This window comes from Nerophis lumbriciformis, linkage group LG11 (assembly GCF_033978685.3).
Source record: "Nerophis lumbriciformis linkage group LG11, RoL_Nlum_v2.1, whole genome shotgun sequence".
Taxonomy (NCBI): Eukaryota; Metazoa; Chordata; class Actinopteri; order Syngnathiformes; family Syngnathidae; genus Nerophis; species Nerophis lumbriciformis.
Window position 1 is genome coordinate 28,555,828 of NC_084558.2, and position 23,640 is coordinate 28,579,467.

A 23,640-nucleotide genomic window follows, 5' to 3' on the forward strand; every position below is an offset into this window, starting at 1 on the left:
ACATTCACCCATTCACACACACATTCACACACTGATGGCGGGAGCTGCCATGCAAGGCGCTAACCAGCAGCCATCAGGAGCAAGGGTGAAGTGTCTTGCCCAAGGACACAACGGACGTGACTAGGATGGTAGAAGGTGGGAATTGAACCCCAGTAACCAGCAACCCTCCGATTGCTGGCACGGCCACTCTACCAACTTCGCCACGCCGTCCCTGTGTGGCCTAGTGGTTAGAGTGTCCGTCCTGAGATCGGTAGGTTGGGAGTTCAAATCCCGGCCGAGTCATACCAAAGACTATAAAAATGGGACCCATTACCTCCCTGCTTGGCACTCAGCATCAAGGGTTGGAATTGGGGGTTAAATCACCAAAATGATTCCCGGGCGCAGCCACCGCTGCTGCCCACTGCTCCCCTCACCTCCCAGGGGGTGATCAAGGGTGATGGGTCAAATGCAGAGAATAATTTCGCCACACCTAGTGTGTGTGTGACAATCATTGGTACTTTAACTTTAACTTTAGTGTGAGTATTGTACTTAATACCTACCAACTGTTTAATTGTACCAAGCCTCTTAGTTGTAGTTTTTCATATTACCAATTTTGGAGGTGGTAAAATCGCTAATGCTAATCAGTAGCATGTATATGGCATATTCAATGTAAATTAGCATCGAGCTAGCGCATATCTAAAAGTGGAGCTTTACTTTTGAGTTTTTTCTATCAGGCATGCTTGCTTTGTTAGCACTAAAAACATTATCTAGAGCAGTGATTTTCAACCACTGTGCCGCGACACACTAGTGTGCCGTGAGATATTGTCTGGCGTGCCGTGGGAAATTATGCAACTTCACCTAGTTGGTCCAAAAAATATTTCTTTGCAAATCAATAATTATAATTATAATTAGGGATGTCCGATAATGGCTTTTTGCCGATATCCGATATTCCGATATTGTCCAACTCTTTAATTACCGATACCGATATCAACCGATACCGATATCAACCGATATATACAGTCGTGGAATTAACACATTATTATGCCTAATTTGGACAACCAGGTATGGTGAAGATAAGGTACTTTTTAAAAAAATTAATAAAATAAAATAAGATAAATAAATTAAAAACATTTTCTTGAATAAAAATGAAAGTAAAACAATATAAAAACAGTTGCATAGAAACTAGTGATTAATGAAAATTAGTAAAATTACTGTTAAAGGTTAGTACTATTAGTGGACCAGCAGCACGCACAATAATGTGTGCTTACGGACTGTATCCCTTGCAGACTGTATTGATATATATTGATATATAATGTAGGAACCAGAATATTAATAACAGAAAGAAACAACCCTTTTGTGTGAATGAGTGTAAATGGGGGAGGGAGGTTTTTTGGGTTGGTGCACTAATTGTAAGTGTATCTCGTGTTTTTTATGTTGATTTAATAAATAAAACGCGATACCGATAATAAAAAAAACTATACCGATAATTTCCGATATTACATTTTAACGCATTTATCGGCGTTATTATAATTTGAGATGTCCGATAATATCGGCCTGCCGATATTATCGGACATCTCAAATTATAATCTGCAAATACTGTGCCGTTCCTTAGTGTCCGTGCTGTGTAGAACTCGGCTGTAGAACTGTGATCCCATTATGCAGACCACAGCGTGCAGGTCAAAAGGTATGTAACGCTTAAGCCAAAAATGAACAAAAGGAAAAGGCAATGAAGCATAGGGATGGCTATGTAAAACGACAGTAAAACTGAACTGGCTACAAAGTAAACAGAAACAGAATGCTGGACGACAGCAAAAACTTGCAGCGTGTGGAGCAGAGACGGCGTACACAAAGTACATCCGTACATGACATGACAATCAACAATGTCCCCACAATGAAGAATAGCAACAACTTAAATAGCCTTGCTTGCTAACACAAAGCAGGTGCGGGTAATAGCGCTCAAAGGAAGACATGAAACTGCTACAGAAAAACACCAAAATAACAGCACAAGACAAGAACTAAAGCACTACACACAGGAAAACACCAACAAACTCAAAATAAGGCACGAGGAGGACCTGGTGGAGTTTTATTTTTTAACGTTTTCTGCTGGTGGTGTGCCTCCGGATTTTTAAATGGAAAAGACTGTGCCTTGCCTTAAAAAGGTTGAAAAACACTGATCTAGAGGCAGTCTAATATGCTTTGAGCCGTGAACAAGGGTATTGGAATATGGGTAAGTAGGCAGTAGTATTGACGGAATTAGATCCGTTGCTATTAAAGTACTGAATCCTTCTTTCCTTTTTTAAATGTTTCTGTTTTTGATGAGAACATTTTGGTTGTATATTTTTTTAACTGTTGGCTTTCATCTCCTTCACATGTTTTTATACCTCCTGCCCACATTTTTCCTTTGTTTTCTATGTTTTCATTCCCATTAATACAATTACTTTTTTGAATAAAAAAAACAACGCAATTAGTTAATTATATTTTGTCCTTTTTTTGAGTTTGCTTTATTATATAAAGGAATTTTTTACGTTTTGTTTTTTATCCCCAACTCTCTCTCTGGCACTGCTCCCTTGGAGCCGCTTAGCTACTTCCTCATTGGCTCTTGCTGGGTCCACATGTCAGGCGCCCCAGCCAATGGGCGAGCCTGCGGGGGCCACACAACCCTCTGAAGTAGTAATAATGCGGAATGTGCTGGCTCGGCATGAGCTGTCAACTGGAGCATGTAGTACTAGAACTATATACGGACGGAGGGGAGAGAAGCAGTGACATGACAGAGCACTATTGTGTGCTCTTTGCAATCTTTCCTCCACAAGTCTTTTAAATATTCTATATCCATACATCAGACTTCTTAGGTGCAGTTAGGCCTTACAAGTGCAAAAAGACCACTGTATATAATAAGAAACCTCTAAGGTCCAAAGGTGTGTAATTTCAAAGTAATAATGATAAAGTGCATGTTTCACCTTCGCAGTGGAGTCTCACAAGGGATTACTCTCACAAAAATCTGCCTGAACAGGACATCTCTACTCTACTGGCAGCCGCTAATACACCAGATTAAGGAGCTCTCTTTTGCATCCTAATCCTCGCCGCTTCCGTCGCTCCCTTGTCATGGCGCCAACGCCGCCGCTGTGTCAGGACAAGTCCACTGTCCACTCTTTGATTACCTCTAGAAAGGGAAACCTTAGTCTCCGGTTTAAAATAGACGTTTGTTCCTATAGTGGCTAAGGTTATGTATTTACTCAATTGCAGAGACTGCCAGGCCTCTGTTAGGGTCTTGAAACATTTAATTGTTCAATATTTGTAAATAGTCATAAACATTCTTTAAAATAATTTGATGCTTTATAGTGAAAACGGTTCAAATAAGTAAAAAAGGGGACAAAAAAAGGTGTTTGATTGAGGCGCGGCCTTTATTTAATTGAGGTGGACACATCTTCCGTACTGTTCTGTGGTATTGATGTACAAAAAAGCCGCTGCCTGACCAGGGCTCAGAAAATCTGCAGAGACTCCCCCCCTCCCCAGGACTGTTTTCACTGCTGGACTCTAGGAAGAAGTTCCGCAGCCTCCGTAGCAGAACCTCCAGGTTCTGTAACAGCTTCTTCCCTCAGGCAATAAGACTCTTGAACGCATCATAATAATCCCCTTAATTCCCCCAAAAACGGATTACTCGCTGGAATATAAAGATAATATAACATACGTCCATAAATGTGGATGCATATGCAATATATTTATCTGTACAGTAATCTTTTTATTTACATCTGCACCTTATTGCTCTTTTATCCTGCACTACAAGGAGCTAATGCAACAACATTTTGTTCTTATCTGTACTGTAAAGGTCAAATTTGAATGACAATAAAAATAAGGAAGTCTACTGTATTTTCCAAACCTAGCCCAGGGGTAGGGAACTTATGGCTCTCGAGCCAGATGTGGCTATTTTGATGATTGCATCTGGCTCTCAGATAAATCTTAGCTGACATTGCTTAACACGATAATTAATGAGTAATCCCGCTGATAATCATACTGTTAAAAATAAAGTTCAAAATGTAAAACATTCTCATGCATTTTATTCCATCCATCTGTTTTTCTACCGCACCGGTTCAACACGTCGCATTATTGGTAAGAAGTATTTTGTTTATTATTGGTTAAATTCAGAATAACAACGTTATTAAAAATAATAATAGACTTGTTATACTCTAAAAATGTTGGTCTTACTTAAAAATGCACGCATTTAGTGGTATTCAGTGTTAAAAAAATATGATATGGCTCTCACAGAAATACATTTTAAAATATTTGGCTTTTTATGGCTCTCTCAGCCAAAAAGGTTGCCGACCCCTGACCTAGCCTATCAATTAGCTGCTATTAAATGTGATCAATACCAAGTGTGCGGGTAACAGAAAAATGTATTGATCCATCATCCACCAATAAGTACTAACTGATTTTCGTTAAAGAAAAAGTATGTGATGGCTTAGTGCCTTTTAATGCCGCAGATCCTCTCTGGCTGACACTATATTTATTTTCCCAAGCGACTAGCAGCTGATTTTTTCTCTCCATACACAGTGTGGAGCCGCTCCGCTAAATGAATAATAATCACCTCCATTGCGGCAAATAAAATGTATTAAGTGTCATCAAGTACCTTTATCACTGGAAGACGATGCTAAACATGTTACACGCCAAGTCACAAGCTGGTATGCTAATAGCTGAGCTAACTGCTAAGTTATTTGTAAACCACACCAATAAATAAGTGCTTAAAACGTTTGGACGGAAGCGCATAGCAGCAGAAAGTAAGCAGTTAATAACATGAAATTAACAAGTAGATTAATAAGAGTGTAGAGACAGGATCGATTCATAAACTGGTGGTGTCGATACCCAGGGTGATATCAGTACATGATCGATACTAGAGTAATTAGGACCACATTTTTATGTTCCCAAAATGTGTTGTAGATAGTAGTTTTTATTTTTGTTTACTTGTTTTGTACCGTAGGGCTTGAAAGTATGATGTGGAGTCGCATTGCATTGTGGGTCTTGCTGGACTCTGAATCACTTATTTATACAGCTGAATGCAAGACTTTTTTCTTTAAAAAGTTCAAAACATGGTGCAAACGTGGTCACGATCGCTTCAAAGACCAAAAAGATTTGGAGGGATTTTTGGATTCATTTGTATTAATATATATTAGTTCAGTGTATGCACAATCATTTTGTCATAGAAGCTACTGGAGGCTATGTGTGGGCCCTAGTGGGCTGTGGGCTCTTAGAACTGTCATCACCTTTTCGACGGCTCTGTGCAGGGAGAGCCTCCACCCTCCCGAAGAAGTGTTTATTCCTCTTCTGAGACTGATGTAAGTAATGCAAATGAGCTAATGTTTACATTCAATACAGAGGTAAAAAATGCATGCGTGCAAGCCTGTTGATAAAACACAGTATGTGAAGCTGCATTCTTGCCAACGGCCAGCAGGGAGCAACCCAAACTGTTATTGACAGGCTCCACTGAATGATTTAGCAACTTGTTTGTTTTTGTCCTTTGGTGTAAAGGCCATGTTGGAATATCTAAGAGGAGTCAAAAGGATACTCTCACAGGTGTGTTTGATCCACACAAAGTCGCCTTAGGTGCCTTCACGTAACGCAGTAAATATGAGCATTGTTTGCACCGAGCCGTGTCAACATCAGCTGACAATGGGCCTCCACTGCAGGATGCCTGTCATAGCCTTCTGCTCGCTATCTGACACATTTCTCAACAGAAGAGTCTATTTTTAATGTGACGTATTAGATCATTTATTATGCATGAGAGCAGGGCTACTCACCCTAATTTTCCTGGGGGCCACTTTTGCGGAAATCTAGGGACGGGGCTGGACTTCTCCCTTTGCTATTATTCCAATTCTCTTTTTACCTCATCAAATGGCTAATGTAGTCCCAAACACTTTCTGAAATTAGGACATAAGCAATATGTTCACAGTAGTCAAAGATCCTTTACATGACAGGACTGCTCTGCTGTTTTTTAAAGTGCTTCTGCAAAAGAAACACTATCACATCGCTTTGCTGTTTTTAAGAATATGCTGCAAAAATGCCAGTCAAAGGTCTTCTATATGACTGACGTATAATGCTGTCTTTAAAAACCTACTACACAAAATGCTAGTCAAAGTTCCTCCATAGTACAGGAGTGCTCTGTTGTTTTTAAGAATCTGCTGCAAAATGTCAGTCAAAGATCTTCTATATGACAGGGGTGTTCTGCTGTTTTTTTTAAAAAACTACTACAAAAAATACTAGTTAAATATCCTTTACATGACAAGAGCACTCGGCTGTTTTTAAGAATCTGATGCAAAAATGCCAGTCAAAGATAGTTTTTATTACAGGAGTGTTCTGCTCCTTCTAAAAACATACAACAACAAATAGTAGTCAAAGATCTTCTAAATGACAGAAGCGATCTCTTTTTTTTTTTTTAGTGTACTGAAAAAATGCCAGTCAAAGATGTCCGCTATGACAGGAGCACTTTGCTGTTTTTTAGGAATCTGATACAAAAACTCGAGTCAAAGTTCCTTCATATATGGACAGGAGTGCTCTGTTGTTTTTAAGAATCTGATACAAAAACACAAGCCAAAAATACTCTATGGCACAGGAGTGCTCTGCTGTTTTAAGAATCTGCAACACAAATGCCAGTAAATACTGTTTTAAGATTTTAAGAAGTCAAAAGTCTTCATATGACAGGAGTACTTCGCCATTTTTAAGAATTTGCTGCAAAAATTTCAGTCACATATATATTCTAAATGCCAAGAGTGCACTGCTGTTTTTACGAATCTGCTGCAAAACCACTTGTCAAAAATCCTCTATATGAAAAGAGCGCTCTGCTGGTTTTAAGGACATACTATAAAAGAAAACACTAGTCATGGATCCTTTAAATGATAGGAGAGCTTTGCTGTTTCTATAAATCTGCTACAAAAATGCTAGCTCTGCTGTTTTTAAGAATCTGCAGCAAAAATGCCAGTAAAATATCTAATATTAGACAGGAATGCTCTGCTGTTTTTAAGAATCTGATGCAAAAACGCCAGTCAAAGATATTCTATACAACAGAAGTGTTATGTTGTCTTTAAAAAACCTAGTCAACGATATTCTACATGACAGGAGCGCTCTGCTGTTTTTATGAATGTGCTGCAAAACCACTAGTCAAAACTCCTCTGTATGAAAAGAGCGTTCTGAGGGTTTTAAGGACATACTATAAAAGAAAACACTAGTCATGATAGGAGGGCTTTGCTGTTTCTATAAATCTGCTGCAAAAATGCTAGCTCTGTTGTTTTTAAGAATCTGCAGCAAAAATGCCATTAAAAGATCTACAAACCCCGTTTCCATATGAGTTGGGAAATTGTGTTAGATGTAAATATAAACGGAATACAATGATTTGCAAATCATTTTCAACCCATATTCAGTTGAATATGCTACAAAGACAACATATTTGATGTTCAAACTGATAAACATTTTTTTTTTTGCAAATAATCATTAACTTTAGAATTTGATGCCAGCACCACGTGACAAAGAAGTTGGGAAAGGTGGCAAAAAATACTGATAAAGTTGAGGATTGCTCATCAAACACTTATTTGGAACACCCCACAGGTGTGCAGGCTAATTGAAACAGGTGGGTGCCATGATTGGGTTTAAAAACAGCTTCCCAAAAAATGCTCAGTCTTTCACAAGAAAGGATGGGGCGAGGTACACCCCTTTGTCCACAACTGCGTGAGCGAATAGTCAAACAGTTTAAGAACGACGTTTCTCAAAGTGCAGTTGCAAGAAATTTTGGGATTTCAACATCTACGATCCATAATATCATCAAAAGGTTCAGAGAATCTGGAGAAATCACTGCACGTAAGCGGCATGGCCGTAAACCAACATTGAATGACCGTGACCTTCGATCCCTCAGACGGCACTGTATCAAAAACCGACATCAATCTCTAAAGGATATCACCACATGGGCTCAGGAACACTTCAGAACACCACTGTCACTAAATACAGTTTGTCGCTACATCTGTAAGTGCAAGTTAAAGCTCTACTATGCAAAGCGAAAGCCATTTATCAACAACATCCAGAAACACCGCAGGCTTCTCTGGGCCCGAGATCATCTAAGATGGACTCATGCAAAGTGGAAAAGTGTTCTGTGGTCTGACGAGTCCACATTTCAAATTGTTTTTGGAAATATTCGACATCGTGTCATCCGGACCAAAGGGGAAGCGAACCATCCAGACTGTTATCGACGCAAAGTTGAAAAGCCAGCATGTGTGATGGTATGGGGGTGTATTAGTGCCCAAGGCATGAGTAACTTACACATCTGTGAAGGCACCATTAATGCTGAAAGGTACATACAGGTTTTGGAGCAACATATGTTGCCATCCAAGCAACGTTATCATGGACGCCCCTGCTTATTTCAGCAAGACAATGCCAAGCCATGTGTTACAACAGCGTGGCTTCATAGTAAAAGAGCGCGGGTACTAGACCGGCCTGCCTGTAGTCCAGACATGTTTTTTATACATTTTAAAATGTAGCTTTTTCTTTACTTTTGTTAACAAGTTAGATGTGATATGTATGTAAAGAAACATGCACAACTACTAGATTAAAAAATACATAAATAAAAAATATCTTTATTCCCACACTTGTTAACAATTTAGATGGTGTTCCTCTACTTGAATAGACTGTGAAGATGTACAGTATGTGAGGAAACTTGCACAAATATTAAATTAAATAGATACACTAATGATACATAATTATGTTTGAAATATACAATAAATTGATTTAAAAATGTCATTCCAAGACTGAAGGAATTTTCAAATGTAGTTTTTCCCCTAGCACTCTGCATGCTGTTTTCCTACAGACTACACCTGCACAACTACTAAATTAAAAATACATAAATTATAAATAAATATATTATTCTAAATGACATAAATGTATACATTTTCAAGATTTATTTGAAAGAATGCTTTTGCGGGAAGATACATTTAAAAATTGCAGCTTACAACAGCGTGGCTTCGTAAAAAAAGAGTGCGGGTACTTTCCTGGTCCGCCTGCAGTCCAGACCTGTCTCCCATCAAAAATGTGTGGCGCATTATGAAGCGTAAAATACGACAGCGGAGACCCCGGACTGTTGAACGACTGAAGCTCTACATAAAACAAGAATGGGAAATAATTCCACTTTCAAAGCTTCAACAATTAGTTTCCTCAGTTCCCAATCGTTTATTGAGTGTTGCTAAAAGAAAAGGTGATGTAACACAGTGGTGAACATGCCCTTTCCCAACTACTTTAGCACGTGTTGCAGCCATGAAATTCTAAGTTAATTATTATTTGCAAAAAAAAAAAAAAGTTTATGAGTTTGAACATCAAATATCTTGTCTTTGTAGTGCATTCAACTGAATATGGGTTGAAAAGGATTTGCAAATCATTGTATTCCGTTTATATTTACATCGAACACAATTCCCCAACTCATATAGAAATGGGGTTTGTAATATTAGACAGGAATGCTCTGCTGTTTTTAAGAATCTGTTGCAAAAACGCCAGTCAAAGATCTTCTATATGACAGCGGTGTTATGTTGTCTTTATAAACCCCAGTACAGTGCTAAAATGCCAGTCAAAGATCTTCTATACGACAAAAGTGTTATGTTGTCTTTAAAAAACCTAGTACAGTGCTAAAATGCCAGTCAAAGATCTTCTACATAACAGGAGTGCTCTGCTGTTTCCTACCACAAAAGCTAAAAAGGTGACCTAAAGCAGTGGTCCCCAACCTTTTTGTAACTGCGGACCGGTCAACGCTTGAAAATTTGTCCCACGGACTGGGTCATGAAATAATACAATCATGCGTGCTTACGGACTGTATCCCTGCAGACTGTATTGATATATATTGATATATAATGTAGGAACCAGAATATTAATAACAGAAAGAAACAACCCTTTTGTGCGAATGAGTGTGAATGGGGGAGGGAGGTTTTTTGGGTTGGTGCACTAATTGTAAGTGTATCTTGTGTTTTGTATGTCGATTTAATTAAAAAAAAAAAAATATATATATATATATTTTAATTTCTTGTGCAGCCCGGTACCAATCGATCCACGGACCGGTACCGGGCCGCGGCCCGGTGGTTGGGAACCACTGACCTAAAGCATCGACACATCTCTCAGTGTGACGTAGTAATGCAAACTACAACCACAACAATACCTTTGGTAGTGCAAACAAAGACATATCTGGAGAAAAAAAGTGTTTGACAATCTTGTGGAACTTTCAGCATCCAAACACGCACACGGCTAATTATATTACTGTGCGAGTGCGCGTGTGCGCGCGTGTACTTTTTTTTTGCATGAGTAGTTCACTCAGCTGCTCCCTGCGTGAACTTGCGCGCCTCTCTCTCAAGGTGGGGGCCGGCCGCCGCAGATACTCGCAGGCGGGGAGGGAGCGACGCTTTCCGCCGCCAGCTCCGGAGCAGAGCAAGGGGGACGCCGAGCAGAGCCGAGCCGAGGCGAGGAGAAGCAGGACAGGAGGCACACGGAGCCCACGCACAGTAAGACGCATACAAAACTGCTTGCTTTTCTCCCGTCGCTCCTTGTCTCGTCGCGGAGGAGGAAAAAAAATAAGGGCGATTCAAACTAAAAGTGTTTTTTAGCATGTCAGCAAGCGAGCGAGCAGGGAGAACCCCACCTGCTCTCGGGGTTAAGTTGAGCGCGAGCCCCGCTGCTAGGCGGCGTCGCTGGCCGGGCGAGGAGCGCGTCAGCCCGGCGTGCGAGCTTCCCGAACTGCGCCACTCCTTTTACACACTTTCGCTCCCTTCTTTCTCTCCTTTCACCAACGGTGCTCACACTTACTAGCGAAGTGTGTCGCTTCCACTTAGCGTTTTGCAACTCTTTATTTGCTAACAAGCGAGATTTTTTTTTGTTTTAGTTTTTTCATGCGTTTTTATCTGCGTCTCACCATCGCGGAAGTGACACGAACGCACACATAGCAAGCCCGGCTTGGCATGTGTGTACCGTGCATGGCTTTTACATGGATATTGTGCATGGAAGTGTACTAATACACAATGTTTGTGTTCTTCCACGGGCGTATGGTTGTAAAGGACACACTGGCTTTGTGATTGCGAGACTACCCGTGATGTCATTCATCCCAGCTTGGGCCATTATATAACGGGACTGTGGGGAAGCCTGTGATAGCAGGCTATTTTTACTCTGTTTACACCCCCTTATGCTGCACTAGGCTCCACGTCCCAAGTGGTGGTCCTATCACTCACATTGCCGTATTCTTTTTTTGTGGTTGCATGTTCTTTGATGGTGTGTTTGTGCAACTTTTGTGCAAGACTCCTCTTGCATACGCATCCAATGGGATAGAGCAATACTACAATGCATGCATTTGTGTCTACTTACGCCCACAGTACTCAAACATATTATAACACTTTATCACATTGTGACGTGGGAACCCGGTAGGCACAAGACAACATTGATTATACATACTACTATACAACGAACGAGATTTCTCTATAGAATCTCCTCTCTGGTCAACAAAAGCACCATGAGGATTCTAGTGGGAACTCTCGTTCAACCCTTTTTCGATTACGCATGCACCTCCTGGTACCCTAGCACCTCCAAAACCCTCAAATCTAAACTCCAAACATCCCAGCACAAGCTAGTCAGATTACTTCTAGACCTCCACCCCAGATCACACCTCACTCCTACCCACTTCTCCAAAGTGGGCTGGCTCAGGGTGGAGGACAGAGTAAAACAACTTGCACTGAGCCTAGTCTATAAAATCTGCTACACCTCCCTGATACCGAAGTACATGTCAAACTACTTCCTTAACGTGAAATGAATAAATGAATGACCGCCATAACCACAACACCAGGGGGAGCTCCACTAACCACGTTAAACCCAGATTCAGATCTAACAAAGGTCTTAACTCATTGTCTTTCTATGCCACATCAATATGGAATGCACTCCCAACAGGTGTAAAAGAAAGGGCATCTCTATCCTCCTTCAAAACCGCAATAAAAGTACACTTCCAGGCAACTTCAACCCTAAACTAACACCCTCCCCGGATTGTTGTTAATAATCAAATGTAAACAATCAAATGTAGATACTTTTCTTATGCCTTCTGATCTCTCTCTCTCTCTCTCTCTCTCTCTCTATGTCCACTACTTGCTGTACATATCCTACCAAGTCAGACCTACACTGTTTCAATATCCATTTCTCTGTTCTCAATTGTTGATGACTGATGATAACAACCAAACCTAACCCCCACTTCCCCCCACCCCCCGATTGTAAATAATTCAATGTATATACCCTGATGATTATCTTGTGTGATGACTGTATTATGATGATAGTATATATCTGTATCATGAATCAATTTAAGTGGACCCCGACTTAAAACAAGTTGAAAAACTTATTCGGGTGTTACCATTTAGTGGTCAATTGTACGGAATATGTACTTCACTTTGCAACCTACTAATAAAAGTCTCAATTAATCAATCAATCAATCAAAGTGTTGTAACGATACCAATATTTTGGTACCGGTACTAAAGTTATTTCGGTACTTTTCTAAATAAAGGGGACCACAAAAAAATTGCATTATTGGCTTTATTTTAACAAAAAATCTTAGGGTACATTAAACATATGTTTCTTTTTGCAGTTAAGTCCTTAAATAAAATAGTGAACATTGATTGATTGATTGAAACTTTTATTAGTAGATTGCACAGTGCAGTACATATTCCGTACAATTGACCACTAAATGGGAACACCCGAATAAGTTTTTCAACTTACCACGTTAATCAATTCATGGTAAACATACTAGACAACTTGTCTTTTAGTAGTAAGTAAACAAACAAAGGCTCCTAATTAGTTTGCTGACAGATGCAGTAACATATTGTGTCACTTATCATTCTATTATTTTGTCAACAATTATTAAGGACAAGTGGTAGAAAATCAATTACCGGTATTAATCTACTTGTTCAATTACTGTTACTATCCTCTTACTTCCTGTTTCAACATGTTCTATTTACACTTCTGTTAAAATCTAATAATCACTTTCTCTTCTGTTGTTTGATCATTTACATTAGTTTTTGATGATACCACAAATTTAGGTATCGATCCGATACCAAGTAGTTACAGGATCATACATTGGTCATATTGAAAGTCCTCATGTGTCCAGGGACATATTTCCAGAGTTTATAAACATAATATACATTTAAAAAAAATGAAAGATGTTGTGATGCCAAAAAATATCGACGTAATCATAGTAGTATTGACTCGATACGTGCTTGTACTTGATATCATTATAATGGATGTTAGGTGTCGATCCACGAATGGCGTTTGTTTACATTTTGATGCCGGTAAGCTACGGTGTGTAGTGAAGCATGTTTAGCTATTCCTCGTCCTGCAGGGATGATACTTGTAAGAAACGTACTTTATTTGTCGCCATGGAGGCGAGGATTAGTGATTTAGAAGTAGCTAAAACACTGCCGACGGCGGATGGTCGTTAGCCGCTAGCTAGCTAGCCATGTCTTAAAGCCCCTCTTCCTGAGGGCGTTTCAGTGTTATAACTTCACCTTTATCTTTAGTTTTTAAGCCAAAATGCGTCTGATCTCCCTTTTCTGTGTCTGCTTGTAAGTACTCTGCCGGCGAACATGCTCCTCTGCTCGTAAACCAGCAATGTCACAATGGGACTTTGACGCGGGCGCGGGTGGGTGAGGGACCGCTGCGTTTCAGAGACGGTATCGTAGCGAAAGTGATTCATTAGTACCGCGGTACTATACTAATACCAGTATACCGTACAATCCTGATACATACATGTTTTTTAAAACTGACTTCTTAAATAACGTTTCAAAATAGTTGACAATATCTAACATTGGATCCACGTTGTTAGTTGGGAAATGACCAAATTTCAATGGTCAAATCTTCTGAAGCTTACGGAGTGCAATCAGATTTCACAGTGCTTGTATTATGTATAACGTAGTATATGGATTAAATTGTAGACTCTGCCAGATCATTCCAGTGACCACTACTCCTCATAGATATAACACTAGAAGTAAACCTTTATTAAGTAGGAAAAATCGTCATCTATAGTGTACAAGCTTTAGTATAGCCTGTAGAGGCCCGATGATCTGGAATGAGATTGATAGCTCTATAAAAAAATCACATTCTTTAAACATTTTTAAAAAGCATTTTAAGCTAAATTTATTGCTATGTTATGCTTAGTATATTTAGCACACCCCTTATGGTTGAGGAATTAACATTAGTCGCATAATTTTGGTCTTGACCTCTGTATGTATGATGAAATTATCGCAGATCTTCAAGATGCAACCTTTAAACAAATTTGAATAATAGGATATTGAGACTGATTTGGTGTATTTAAAGATTCCATTTTTTATTTATAAATGGAATTGTAAATGGGTATTTGGTGGGTAGATTTGAAATGTACTGTATTTTGTATATAACATGATGATGTATATTTGAACTGTGGGTCCCTGTTCATAAACTGTGTGCTTATAGGGATTACCTTTTTGCAGAACGGACTCTGACATTAGCAAAAGAAACAATAATGTAATACAAAATTATGTCTGTATGTAAATAAATAAATACAAATAAGTAAATAAATCAACGTCTTAACCTCACAAATTCCACGACATAGTGAATTTGCAAACAGCTAAAATTATGCACAAAGCAAACTACAATCTGCTACCCAATAATATACAACAATTCTTCTCAACAAAAGAGGAGAAATATAATCTTAAAGAAAAATTAGAAATGTAAAACATTTGTACGCACGTACAACACTTAAGACATTCAGTATATCAGTTTGTGGAATTCAAATATGGAATGGATTAAGCAAAGAAATCAAACAATGTACTAATATGATCCACTTCAAGAAACTCTTTAAACTTAAAGTGTTTACAAAGTACAAAGAAGAAGAACCATGATAAACATTCTGAATGTATTTCATCCATCCATTCATTTTATAGATAATCTTATTTATCGCACCATATAAAATATAACTTACTTCACTAATTATTATTTATTTATTTTAATGTTATTAGTTATGGAGTAAATTGTCAATACATTGAGAACAGGAAGTGAACTGCTATGTAAAGGGAAAAAGGGGTAGCATTAAATAAGCTCTGCTTCTTTCTACTCCTTTTCGAACATGTTGAATAGAGAAACTGGAAATTGTGATGTATCGGCGTGGCGCAGTGGAAGAGTGGCCGTGCGCGACCCGAGGGTCCCTGGTTCAATCCCCACCTAGTACCAACCTCGTCATGTCTGTTGTGTCCTGAGCAAGACACTTCACCCTTGCTCCTGATGGGTGCTGGTAGCGCCTTGCATGGCAGCTCCCTCCATCAGTGTGTGAATGTGTGTGTGAATGGGTAAATGTGGAAGTAGTGTCAAAGCGCTTTGAGTACCTTGAAGGTAGAAAAGCGCTATACAAGTACAACCCATTTATCATTTATCATTTATCATGCATGCATGTTCCAAATAAACACAAACTCAACTCAACAACATTGAATAAATGTCGTCAAAAAGCATGTTTTTTCAATGTTGTATTTGTGTTGTAGAATAATGGTGGGTAAATTACCAAAATTCAATGGTCAACTTAACGTCAGAACCCAACATTGATTAAATGTCGTCAAAAAGCATGTTGTTACAGCGTTATGTTTCAGTTGCTCAACATCAAAACCTAGTTCAACAAGTTCTCAACGTTGTTTTAATGTCTTGTGCCTGCTGGGAATAAATACCACTCAGAGGAATTATACCACCCATTAATTCCCATTTTCTGTAAATGGTAACCACAAACACCATTAGGGTTTTATGCTGCCGATTCCAATACCGATCATCTATTTTTGAGATCGGCCTATACCAATATCGATCGTATGTATTAACTGTACATTTTTCAATGTAATTATAGTGCTTGCTATTGTCAGTGTAACAATATCAACACAATATTTAAACTAGTTCCTTATTCTCTTTTATTACATACGATTGTTTGCGCTAAGCAAATTAGTACAAATTAACTAAATAACTAAACAAAAGCATTTATATCCTTATTCCCTAAGTTTGTAAACATTGACAAAAAAAAAAACAATTTTGAGAAAAACCAAATATTGATTTAATCACATTAGTATCAATCACATACTGATACTACCCTTGGCATTGGCACTACCAATTTATGGATCAATCCTCTGTCACTATACATGTTATATTGTCCTTTCTCTAGACCAGCGATTCTCAAACTGTGGTACATGTACCACTAGTTGTACGCGGGCTCCATTTAGTGGTACGCCAAAAAAATCACTTAATTAAATACTTAAACACAGTGTTACTGTCCAAACTGTGTGTCATTTTACAGTGGCCAAAATATTAAGTATAATTGTTAAATTTAACCTCTGCCTTTTTTTAAATGAATATTTAAGCCTGCTATCCTACTGTATTTTAATGTTGGTCAATATGGTGGTACTTGGAGAGTTCTAGACTCTTATTAATATACTTGTTAATTTCCTGTTATTGTCTGCTTACTTTATGCTGTAACTCGGTTCCATCTACATTTCTTAAACTTTATTAATCCCTTATTTTTTGGTGTTGTTTAAAGCTAGTTTAGCAGTTAGCTTAGCTATGAGCATGCCTGCTTCTGGCTTGCTCTCGGTGTGTAACATGTTTAACCTCGTCCTCCAGTAATAAATTATTCTTGATATTGGTACCTAAAACACAAAGAAATGCAATTTTTTTGCCGTAATGGATGTGATTATTATTAGCTTAGGGGAGCAGCACTACACTGTGTATGGAGATACATCATTAACTTCTAGCCGCTTGTCGGCCAGGAGACTTTTTTATTTTTATTTTTTAAGGCATTATTCGGCAATGGCGATCATGGCAATCGGCCGATATATTGACTACTGTATAATAATCCAGGAGTCGTCAATACTCCCATAAGCAATTTTTGGCTGTGTTATAAGGAATCCATTTTTATATGTAAACAATAAAAAGCACAAACACCACAAGGAGTATGCAGAAATTCAATGAATTCAATTAATTGACATATACTGTATCTCCCATTGTTGATAATGACATGCAATTGAATGGAGAGATGCTCCCCACATTGGCAAAGTTAGCCTGTTTGCAGACAACTTTTTAGAAAGGGTTTTATTTATTTATTTTTCCTTAACAACAATAATAATATCATTTATTATTGTTTTATTTAGTTATTTTGCTACAGTTGGTTTGTTCATTTAAATGTGAGAAGATTTAGCTTGGAGCCTCAAGCACTGCTGTGTTGCGCTTTTGTTAGGGCTAAGTTTAATTATTACAACAACTTTTGGAGTGTAATTTCTTCTTGGATTAAAAATATCGCTGTGCTAAAATACACTTTTGTTCGAAACCAGGAGAGGGTGCAATCTTTTCAGGCCCAACCAATTTGGTGGTTACAAGGCGGCTGTCTAAAGAGAATGAGAAACTAAACACAACAGTGAAGCTTGCATTTGTAAGTCAATTTCTTCGTGTATATCACACATACCAGCACTGTAAAAAAAAAATCATTGTAAATTCACAGCAAATTACTGACTAATTATTGCATTACTTTCAAAATTATATTTACCGTAGTTTACTGTGAAATATCTTTACAGCATTTTACAGTAACTGCAAAGCTGGGATTTTAGGGTTAACTTAATTACAATAAAGTTACAACTAAACGTAACTTTTCAGTTTTAATTGTATAGTTAATTACAATAACATTAGAACAATAGTCTGTAACTCACAATTTTAATTTAATTGTTGCTCTCTTGGTTTAACAGCCTACCACCACATACTGTACAAGAGTTTTCAATGTAGTCAACGGAACCCCTTAAGAGACTAATCAGTTTGAATTTATTGTAATTTGTCGTGATATTACAATTACAGTATTTTACTATGAAATAACAGCTAATCGTTGTGGATTTTAAGGGTATCATAATTTTTTAGGTCATTATTTGTAATGTTACAGTACATTTCGATGACAGTATTTTACTGTGAAAAAAAAACCCGTAAAATGCTGTGAAATCCTGATACATTTTTAGCTGTACTTAACACTCATGTTAGGTGAATGGAGTGAAATTCCTCACATTAGCAAAGTTAGCCTGTGTGCATTTTTTTGGACATGCTCATAATTTGTTACAAGAATCAGTTGGATGCATTTACTTTAATTTGCCACAGTTGGTTTATGAAAATATTTAGCTTGAAGGCACTGCTGCTTTGTGCTTTTTTCACTCCTTATGTTCTGGTCAAATTCAATTATTAGGACAACTGTTGGAATGAAAAATTTATTTTTGGAACGAAAAACCATATATTTTTTAAGCATGTAGAATGGTAACAATTTCTAATTCGATTAATATCCATAGTTAAAATTAAGCAGTTTGAGGTATTCCAAAAATGTTCCAAAAGGTGCCGTTGTCTTTACAAATTAAGGTGTTAGCATATTTAGCGAACATAGTAAGACATAGGGACTCTTCGCTGCAATCCACACGAGGTTCGGACATGAACATTGTTCTCATAGGTGAGCACACACAAAGGCTTTGTGCAGGAAAACACCAGAAAGACCCGCGGGTGGCGAGGCCTTTGAGTCATTGGATGCCATTCACTTTCAAATGGTAATGAGAGGCAATTAGATGCCAATGTGTCATAATCACACGCCATTTAACTGCACTTGGCTCACTGGTCTGAACCGTTTGTACCAAAGCACACACATAAACGTACGTGTACTGCACATGTGAGTCTGTGTGTGTGTGTACATTTCACAGCAGAATTAATAAGTGACCTGCTGCAGGACATAGCTATGTATATTTACAAAGGTATTAGCACAATATCCACAATACTCACACTCTCTGTGAGAATTACATTAACAGGTTTCAAACGGTTAAATTCACGTTGAACAATTTAACCTGTCAATTAACAAACATTCGCATCAAAGTTAAAGGGGCCCTATTGTGCAGAACCAACTTTTTTTTAACCTGATGGTACTTGTATTTGGGATCTGCATAAGTACAGAACATTTTAAATCAAAACGTGGAGGTATTGCAGAGATAAATATACAACAATATTGCCTATCATTATTCATCCTCCAAACAGTCTGTTTGAAATTTTGTTCAAGTCTGACATCAACGGATTATCCATTTATGGTAGACATTTACCCAAACATCCTTGCATGAATCAGCCAATTTAGATTAATGTTAATCTGGCTGTGCCACAACATCATGTCGACGATGAAACTCAATGAAGGAAAATGATCTGTTGTTTGTTTGCTTTAACCAGCACAAGTAACTGTACTAACTTTCAGCCTCATCTGAAGTAAAAAGTGCCTTACCTTTAAACTTCTATGACTTGTGGAAATGTGTCTTCCACTGTGAGGAAGTTGCTTCGAGTGTGCAAGATTAACCCTACTCAACCACAGACCTACACAAAAAGATGGATTTCCCCCCCCAAAAAACTGACTTTTATTGGCGGGCTTGGTGGCAACTATTAATGGCAATGGAGGAGACAATTAAACGGAAAGTAATACCAGTAGGTTAGAAATGTGTGAATGATACGTCAGCAATGTTAGCTCGATTTGTTGTGTAGCTAGCTTAGCCATCTTATGTGACACAATGGCATCACTGTCCACCGGCAAAATAAAGAATGATCTTCCTAAAAACTACTTTTAACTGTATCAGTGCCTACTAGGGTTGTACAGTATATCGGTACTAATAAAGTACCGTGGTACTAATGAATTGAAAAAGGTACTATACTGCCTCTGAAAAATACGGGTACTATTTTTTTTAACGGACATTATGTTACGTCGTCATCGTGTTGTGACTCGTGACATTGTCCATCCAGACCCACACCTCACGCCACCCGAACAGTTTTTTCCTCTCGGCCATCAGACACATGAACAATAACAAGATCTGATAGCTCAGTTACAACTCATGTTATTCTATTATGTGTTTTATGTTGCACGATTGCGCCAAGTAAAATTCCTAGTTTGTGAACCCGTTCTCAAACAATGGCAATAAAAACTCTTCTGATTCTGATTCTGATTCTGCTGGTAATACGAGCAGAGGCGCATGTTTGGCAACACACACGTACAGAATACTTACAAGCAGACACACTGTTGTCATAAGTGTCAGAATGGACGCATTTTGGCTTAAAAACAAACGATAAATGTAAAGCTATAAACACCGACGCGCCGCTTTGCAGGCGGTGCTTTAAAACAGAGCTAGCTAGCGGCTGGCATTCAGCATTAAGGGTTGGAATTGGGGGTTAAATCACCAAAAATGATTCCCGGGCGCGGCACCGCTGCTGCCCACTGCTCCCCTCACCTCCCAGGGGGTGAACAAGGGGATGGGTCAAATGCAGAGGACAAATTTCACCACACCTAGTGTGTGTGTGACAATCATTGGTACTTTAACTTTAACTTAACTTAACTAACATCCATTCTCAGTCAGCAGTGTTTAAGCGACTTCTCAATCAATAATCCTCGACGCAATGGCAACAAATAAATTATGTTTCTTAAAAGTATCATCCCTGCAGGACGAGGAATAGCTATACATGCTTCACTACACACTGTAGGATGAACAATAGCTAACCGCTAACAGCAAGCCTCAATGTAAACCAATGGGTGGATCTATACATATGGATCTATACATACATCGTTTGTAACGATACCAAGTACAAGAGCCGTATCTAGTCGATACTTTAATGATTACATCGATATTTTTTATTATCGCAAAATGTTTTGTCTTTTTTTAGTGTTTATAAAGTCTGTAAACATGTCTCAGGAAACTGGAAAACTTTAATTTTGACTCATGCATGATACTATAGCTACTTGGTATCGGATTGATACCAAAATGTGTAGTATCACCCAAAACGTAAGTGAGGTATCCAAACAACAAAGGAAAGAGTGCTTATATCATTTTAACATAAGTGTAGATAGAACATGTTAAAACAGAAAGTAAGCAGATAGTAACAGTAAATGAACAAGTAGATTAATAATTAATTTTCTACCGCTTGTGCCTCATAATGTTGACAAAATAATTGAATGGGAAATGACACAATATGTTACTGCATACGTCAGCAGCCATATTAGGAGCCTTTGTTTGCTTACTACTAAAAGCGTAGTTTGTTTAGAATGTTCACTATCTTCCTTTATGACAAAAGTATTATTTGATTGCAATAAGAAACATATGTTTAATGTATCGTAAGATTTTCTGTTAAAATAAAACCGGTTAGCGGTACCAAACTATTGGTATCGGGATAGCCCTCGTGCCTACTGTGTTTGGCAATGAACCAGTTAGTAATATAATCTGTTATTAGGTTGGCAAATGATTATGTAGCCTGTAGCATAATTACCTGTATTAACTGGCTTAGGCCTCTAAGTGCAGTGCAGTAAAAGTATTAGCATGACATTGAATAGAAAAACAATTTATTGTCAATATACACATGTATACGTCCAGGATCTGGCACTGGAGAGATAACGATTTGTAGAAGTTTAACCTTAGCCAGCGTTTCGTACTAGAAATGTCCGACTTCCTTACTTCGTGTCCGCCGCGTCGTCTCTTCATTCAGGTAACAAAAAAAACCACGGTGAGCTGCGTGGTCTCGCTAGATCATCCGGGATATTGTGTCTTAGCAAAACAAAACTAAAAACAACTACTGTAGTAAACAAGGCTGCAGGAGCGTGGACAAAAGGCTAGTCAGCGTGAGGGGGCTTGGTAAGGATCGAACAACTCCTCTCAAAACCAACCTTTTTTTGAAGGAAGCCAAAAATGGGCATGAAGATAGGTCTTTACAGCAAAATTGATGCAACCTCCATTCATCCATCCATTTTCTACCGCTTGTCCCTTTTGAGGTCGCAGGGGGTGCTGGAGCCTATCTCAGCTGCATTCGGGCGGAATGTGGGGTACACCCTGGACAAGTCGCCACCTCATCTCTCTATTAAATCCGCTACACCTCCCTGATACCGAAGTACATGTCAAACTACTTCCTTAACGTAAATGACCGCCATAACCACAACACCAGGGGGAGCTCCACTAACCACGTTAAACCCAGATTCCGAATTAACAAAGGTTTTAACTCATTCCCTTTCTATGCCACATCAATGTGGAATGCGCTCCCAACAGGTATAAAAGAAAGTGCATCTCTATCCTCCTTCAAAACCGCAATAAAAGTTCACCTCCAGGCAGCTACAACCCGAAACTAACACCCTCCCCGGATTGTTAATAATCAAATGTAATCAATTAAATGCAGATACTTTTTCTTATGCCTTCTGATCTCTCTCTCTCTCTCTTTCTCTCTCTCTCTCTCTCTCTCTCTCTCTCTCTCTCTCTCTCTCTCTCTCTGTCTCTCTCTCTCTCTCTCTGTCTCTCTCTCTCTCTCTCTCTCTCTCTCTCTGCCCACTACTTGCTGTCCATATCCTACCAAGTCAGACCTACACTGTTCCAATATCCATTTCTCTGTTCTCAATTGTTGATGACTGATGATAACAACCAACCTAAATCCCCCCCCCCACCCCCGCACTCTCCACACCCCGGATTGTAAATAATGTAAATAATGCAATGTGATTATCTTGTGTGATGACTGTATTATGATGATAGTATATATCTGATAGTATATGTCTGTATCATGAATCAATTTAAGTGGACCCCGACTTAAACAAGTTGAAAAACTTATTCGGGTGTTACCATTTAGTAGCCAATTGTTCGGAATATGTACTTCACTGTGCAACCTACTAATAAAAGTCTCAATCAATCAATCAATTAATCAATCAATCGCAGGGCCAACACAGATAGACAGACAACATTCACACTCACATTCACACACTAGGGCCAATTTAGTGTTGCCAATCAACTTATCCCCAGGTGCATGTCTTTGGAGGTGGGACGAAGCCGGAGTACCCGGAGGGAACCCACGCAGTCACGGGGAGAACATGCAAACTCCACACAGAAAGATCCCGAGCCCGGGATTGAACAGGATTGTGAGGCACATGCTGTGCCACCGTGCTTTGCTGCAACATTTTAAAGTTAAAAGTTAAAGTACCAATGATTGTCACACACACACACACACACACACTAGGTGTGGCGAAATTATTCTCTGCATTTGACCCATCACCTTTGATCACCCTCTGGGAAGTGAGGGGAGCAGTGAGCAGCAGCAGTGGCCGCGCCCGGGAATAATCTTTGGTGATTTAACCCCCAATTCCAACCATTGATGCTGAGTGCCAAGCAGGGAGGTAATGGGTCCCATTTTTTATAGTCTTTGGTATGACTCAGCCGGGGTTTCAACTCACAACCTACTGATCTCAGGGCGGACACTCTAACCACTAGGCCACTGAGTAGGTTTTGACCAAAGATCAGCCGATACATAGCATAGTGTCACCTTCCAGCCAGTACTGCATTCTCCTTTGCTGTAATAAAGGTCCCCTCTGACATATTTTTCCAAAAAAGTCCAGTCTTATCACAGTTAGAGAACTTGGTAGGGTATAAATCCCCCTTCGCTGATAAAATCCTTGAAGCGGCAGCTCTGTCTGAGCAGCCTCGCCATGCTGTACCAACGTTGTGAATGACGGCTCCTCTTTTTAAACTTTTCCGAACACCCACGGCTCGCCTTAAATTGTTCTTCCCTGCTGGTTCCAATATGGTCAATTTTGGACATCAAGTTGCTATACAAATAGCAAGC

At 38.9% G+C, this 23,640-nt stretch overlaps 1 protein-coding gene across 2 annotated transcripts in view; it reads left to right on the forward strand.

The window, feature by feature from the left end:
- Positions 1–10,380: 10,380 nt before the first annotated feature.
- atxn1a (ataxin 1a) overlaps positions 10,381–23,640 on the forward strand; it is a 133,599-nt gene continuing 120,339 nt past the window's right edge. For both annotated transcript variants that reach the window (XM_061966908.2, XM_061966910.2), the window contains exon 1: positions 10,381–10,490. The gene's annotated coding sequence lies outside the window, so the exon portion shown is untranslated. The remainder of the gene's footprint in view (positions 10,491–23,640) is intronic.